We start from the raw sequence: 6230 nt of genomic DNA on the forward strand, positions 1-6230 counted from the left end.
TTCGAATATGTTTATAGCCCAATTGACGAATTTGAAATTTTTTATTAATTTTATTTAAAATAATATAAATATATTAATGTCTTTTTAATAATTACTAAATGCCAAAAAAATATATTTATTGTGATAAAATAGTATTATTATTATATAACAAATGAAACATTTTTGCGCAAAACAAACGCTTTGTCAACAAAAAAAATTCCAAAAATTGTATTTCCACTAATTAAATTTTTTTAGCTCTTTCTGCCCTATTGGCACTAAGAGAGACTCTTATAGAAAGCCTATTATGGGTTCGGCCAAGCCCACATTGGGATGGCCGACGGGGCCCGACATATCCGGTCGGACCCCTCCCCGAAAAAATCTTTCTACTTTCTATTTCAAAATTGTATTTCTATTCATTATTTGTTTTGTCTTATATACCGTATTTTTCACGTATTGTTATACATAGTTGTGATATTTAATTTAAAAATTAAAATTTAATCAGACAAAAAATGCGTAATTTTATTTCCTTATTTCTTCCTAAATGGATTTTGTTCTGTTGGAAAACTATCACGTATATTAGTTATATAAGTGAGATTTCGTAAAAATATACGAAATCTTCTTTTAAAATATGCGACATAATATATATATATATATAATAGGAATTTTTAATTTATTTATGAAGTCATTTTTAGAATATAATTTGTAATATAATATGAACTAGATATGGCCACGTCCTAGTTTACAATCAATCAGCATAGGAGATACGGCAATAGCATCCTTGACTACGCGATCCATTTTTCGGAGATCGCGTATGTTTGTCCAAATCTGGTTGACCTTATTTTCTTAAAATCTTAAAGACGTCTTTTTCTTTAGTAACCTTCTCCTTATTGATTTTCTCATTAATCCTTATTAGGCTTCACCTAACTGAATCTAAATTGTTTTGTGGAAGCACAAGACATTTCCATGTCGCTATTTGTACGTACAAGCAGAGTCGGTAGATTAACTGGTCTTTCGACTTCCTATCTTCGCTAGTAGCTAAAATCAACCACTGGTAATTTCAGGCGGAGACCACATATTTTAAATTAATTTAAAATACAATTAAAAATTGCAGTTTACAGTTTTCGCCCATCTCTCTTCAGTCTATAAACAATAAAATTGTTTTCTAGCATACAGTTAATAATTTTGCTTTTTAAACAAAGATGTAAAATATGAAAATAACTTAAATATAATTTGTTCGCGGCATCAGAATAAATACATAGCAGATAGTTCTCTCGCAAAATATCTATCACAGTTGGAATAAACCATTTTAAAATGCAATTGTGATGCATCTCATTGAGGTAGGATTTTCTTTGTGCAGTTACTTCTTGCTAGCGACCGTGTAGAAGAAAAAAGAAATTGTTAAGGGTTCCTCGCTATCGTTTATCAATTTGTATAGCTCCACTTAGGAATTATTGTGCAAAGCAGAACTGCTTTTCTTTGTTCAACTTACCGCAACGAATTATTTGGGCGATCTGTCTAGAGGGAAATACCTCCGGGAGGTCTTTTTAAGGGTAACTGGCCCCTTATTCAGGCGTTACAGACGTGGAGAGAATCCAGAATATTCCACGTGGCCAGCCCGTCCTGGCAAGGCGTGAACCTACAACCGAACTCCCAGTATTCAGGGAACAGAACCGCTTGGCCATTGGTGGGCCGAAGCAGAACTGTGAAACCAGTTATATGTTTCTCTGAGTAAATAATCTATATTTCCAAGCGATTCCTCTGATGCTGTGAACAGGATAAATGAAAAGAATGGCAGATGCACTTTATTGATATTATATTTGGGTTATCCTTTTTCATGAGTGTGTAAAGAGTTGTTAATTAATTGTAAGGAATCAAGCAGCTCTTCGCTTGCCCTTCGTCATTTCCAGACGAACGACAACCCAGAACTCACCACGTGGAGGTGGCTGCCTCAGAGTTCCACCAAGAGTTGGAACGAATGCCATTCCACAAGTGACTGACATCTCTTGTCGAGTTTCATTCGTCCTAACTCACACAATGAAAATATTTATAATTATTTACTAATTATAATTACTAATTACTTAATATACGTGTGTCCCGTTCCTTTAAGGCCTGCTCGGATGAAGTCAGAAGACACCAACGGGAGGCGTCTACTAACTTCATCCGAGCGGGCATTAAAGAAGTGGAACACAGAGAGCCTTCTTCGCTTTTCTGTAAATTACTGAAGTTTAGTTGATCACAATTTTTCCAGGAAATCTGAAAGAAAAGAAAAACGCGAAACGTACGGAAAAAAATTATACTTAACAATGGCCTCGTACAATAGAAAAGGCCAACAATACATTGTAACAATTTGTTACGTATTGTTAGATTATATTTCTAACAACGCGTGACGTGTTACGATCCCGTCATGTTTTTACGTCGTGTGTTACGTGAAAGCATCAATCGGTTTGAAATATTTCAAAAAGGATTATTTTATAAAAATAATATTTATTTAATAAATATATATACGTATTTATTAAATATACAGTGGGTGATCGGTTAACGAACATAACCATTTCAAGACTGTGTTCGCTATGAGAATTGTTCGTTAACCGATTATCGATTTACCGTAGGTTTTTACAAAAAGCAAGACGAATAAGACATTTTCTATGACAGACTATATATAAATTCTAGGATGATAAATTCTAGAATATTTAACGAATGGTTCGCCTGTCTTATACAGGCAAACCATTCATGAAAATGAATTAATTTCTTCGATAACAACGTATTGCAGAAAGGTCACACTATAGGACACTATAGTGACGAAGATTGACACGCCTGTATTCTTTATTCTATATTTATTCTTTGAAGTGAAGGAAGATGACGTTTGAGAGATTACGGATAGGACTATGTGTTTAAGCCTACAGACTCTGACTACAAACTGTTTTGCACTAACAACTGTACATTATAAGATAATAAAATCTTTTAAATTAATATTTTTGTTTTGATTCCTTTAAATAATATATTATTTTAAAGAAGATAGGATGATAAATAAGTTTCTTAAACAACAACAGTTATTACAGTAGGCAAGGTTCAACAAATAAGTGAATAATACAAAACAAATAGTGAAACTGTAGAAAGAATATAATTTTTGTTATTTGTAGTTTGCTAGTATTTTCTAGAGTACCTAGATATCAGAGTAGCGACATACGAGTCAACGCCGCCATGTTCTGTCGACTTTCATCACGTGTTCTATGGGTTTACATTAAGAAATGACGATTTTTTAAATTTAATAAAGCATTTTTACGAATAAAATCTCCGAAGTGCTTCGTTGCCGTAACTTAATTAATCACTGCATCAATTCTAAGGAGTTGTGACCATTTCAATTTCCGTATTAACGTTATTATTATAATGTATAAGGTAGATATTTATCAGGTATGGAGACCAGGGCCGGATTTACATAAGGGCATTTGGGGCCTGTGCCCAGGGCCCCCACAAAACTAAAAAAATTATGTTTAAACATAATTTTTTTTCTATTACCGCGACAGCCTAGTGTGGCCTAATCATGAGGGCAACAGACAGAGAAAACCAAACCCGGGAAAAAACCTATGAAACAACGGAAAATTTCGGGAAAAAATTTCACATAGGTATTTTTCAGTTAAATTAAAATAATTAGTTTTACGCTATAAAATATATGTATGTTTACAATAACCTTATATTTAAATGAAATTTACAACTTCTTAGTTCAAATCTAATTGAAAGTACAGTATTTTGTGTAAACTTTCTAAATCATCAAATTTGCCTACTCTTAAAGAGGGGGACCCCCATTGAATTTGTGCCCAGGGCCCCTGGATTGGTAAATCCGGCCCTGATGGAGACTCACCATATGTGATAAAGATCCACCAATTTCTTGACACAGTTAGGTATAGATTTTGAAGGTATTCTAGCTTTTTACCAAAATATGATATACTCGCGTGTTACAAGATTTACGCTTTCACTTACAGTTAGTTTAACTTCGCGAATGGTAAAAAACAAAACTGCGAGTACTTGCCGATTTGATGGTAATTTTGCACCCGTGATTTGGTGGTTTATCTGTCCGACTAAGAAAACATGTTTTTTAGTGCTTCGTAATTCCACTGACATCTTCGAAAAAAAAACTATACGTGTTAATAGCCCGACAAATTGTGTTAGAATGGTGAACAAAGCGAATACGTGCCACTTCTCTAGCACCATGTGTGTGTAAACGGCTAGATGGCCGAGCGGTCAAGGTGGCAGCCTACCGCTCTGGGGGACCCGGGTTCGATTCCAAACGGGTCGAAGGAATTCCAGGAATTTTTCGGGGGGTGGTCCGTTCGGATATGTCGGGCCCCGTCCCTCACCACCCGGTCCCCCATTGTGGGCCTGGCCGAACCCATAATGGGCCTTCTAATAGAGGCCCTCTTAGTGCCTACAGGGCGGAAAAAGTTAAAAAAAGCACCATATGTGTGGAAATGATTCGATGCAAGTCGGCGCTGGTTCTAGTGATCAAAATAAGCTGAAATTTATTGTGGGAGTATTTAAGGGTAAAATAAACGAAACTAGGCTCTATGCGTTAGAAAAAAAAAATATTTGAGAAATGAGGGACACCCTAATATATGTATTAAAATGGTTTGGTGTTCAGCACCGAATTGTAAAAATTCGACTGCCATAGCCAAAGGTGTAAGATTGTTTCGTTTTCCTGCTGACAAATTCGGGACAGCTAAATGGTATCAATATTGCAGAAGAGATAAATGGAAACCAACCGAGAATTCGAAGGCTGTGTGAAGTTAGTGGATAAAATAATGTTGAAAGTATAAATTTACGAAGCGTTTAAAATAAATTTGTAATGTAATGTAACTAAATTATTTAGATACATTTTGAGGAGTCACAATTTAAACTTAATATAAAAGACTAATCTAAAGGAAAGCGATGGAATTGTTTGGCTAGACGCGAGGGGTAATGTCTTGTTATGTAGAAGCTAGTTGGATACGAGCTTCTAGCCTATATCGCCCCGTGGTAAAGTGTGACGTAATTGTCATGTAATAGTACTGTAGTTGTATGCGTTATGATGGGCGCATCGCGGGAAATAATGCCTTTTGGGAGGTCTGTTTAAGGGTAACTGGCTCCTATTCAGGCGTTACGGACGTGGAGAAAACCCAGAAAACTCCACGCGACCAGCCCATGATGGCGTAGCGCAAACCCATGAACGAACTCAGTGTTCAGGGAACGAAAACTTTGGCCAATGGTGGGCCGTCACGCGGTAATGCTTACACAACGAAAAATAACGTCACACTGAGCCGGAAAACGCATGGGTGGTCTTTTTTTCGCAAAATTAGCAGCGATATCACTTGGGCACGCAGACGAAATCCAAGGCAATCGACGAAAACCGAAACCGACGATAACCGAAGTCAACGAAAACGGAGGTATTACTGTAATTCAAACCGATTCCATGATATTGTATTTCTGGTAACATTATTTGCATGTAAAGGATTCGTTGACCAGTGTTATTTTGAACCTTTTTTTATTAAGACCCATTGACAATAAAAGTCCAAAAAATATTTTTTACCAACAAAAACTGATTTTCGTTTGAAATATTTGTATTTTGGTTTCATTTTATTCTTACCAATATATTGATTGGCATATCTATTTGTTTTTTCTACAATTATTTCAATGAGTTCGTTATCCAAAAATAATGAATAATCTCTTAATCGGAGAAGCAGAAGCAGTCGAAGCAATTGCTACTTGAATTTCAGATTTTTTCGTAAGCTGGAAAGTGGTCTTTCGGTAAAAAGCTTTCCATTAAATTTCTCCCTCAGTAGATATTACATTTCCTTTCTCTTGTTCATTAATAACGCATAAAATAGATTGTAAAATCTTGAATATTCGATTTTCGTATATAATTGTATCTATTCACGAATACGTAATTAAAAAAAAAATTTGTATAATTTCATTCTGTGTAAATTTTAATCTAAATTTAAAGTATAAGCAACGAAAAAATATATATATATATTTAAGTCTTTCCTTTCTGTGGGCACTAAGAGGGTCTCTTTTAGCGAGCCCATTATGGATTCGGCTAGGTTCTCAATGGAAGCCGGTGGTGAGGTACGGGGCTTGACGTATCCGAATGGACAAACTCCGAAAAATTCCTGGGAATTTTTCGACGAGTCCGGAATCGTCGAAAAATTTAGAGTTAGGCCGCCGCCTTGACTACTCTGCCATTCCGCTATGATATAAAACTTTCTGTATAATGAATTTAT

The sequence above is a fragment of the Centruroides vittatus genome, unplaced genomic scaffold (assembly GCF_030686945.1).
Source record: "Centruroides vittatus isolate TY-2023 unplaced genomic scaffold, ASM3068694v2 contig_926, whole genome shotgun sequence".
Classification (NCBI taxonomy): domain Eukaryota; kingdom Metazoa; phylum Arthropoda; class Arachnida; order Scorpiones; family Buthidae; genus Centruroides; species Centruroides vittatus.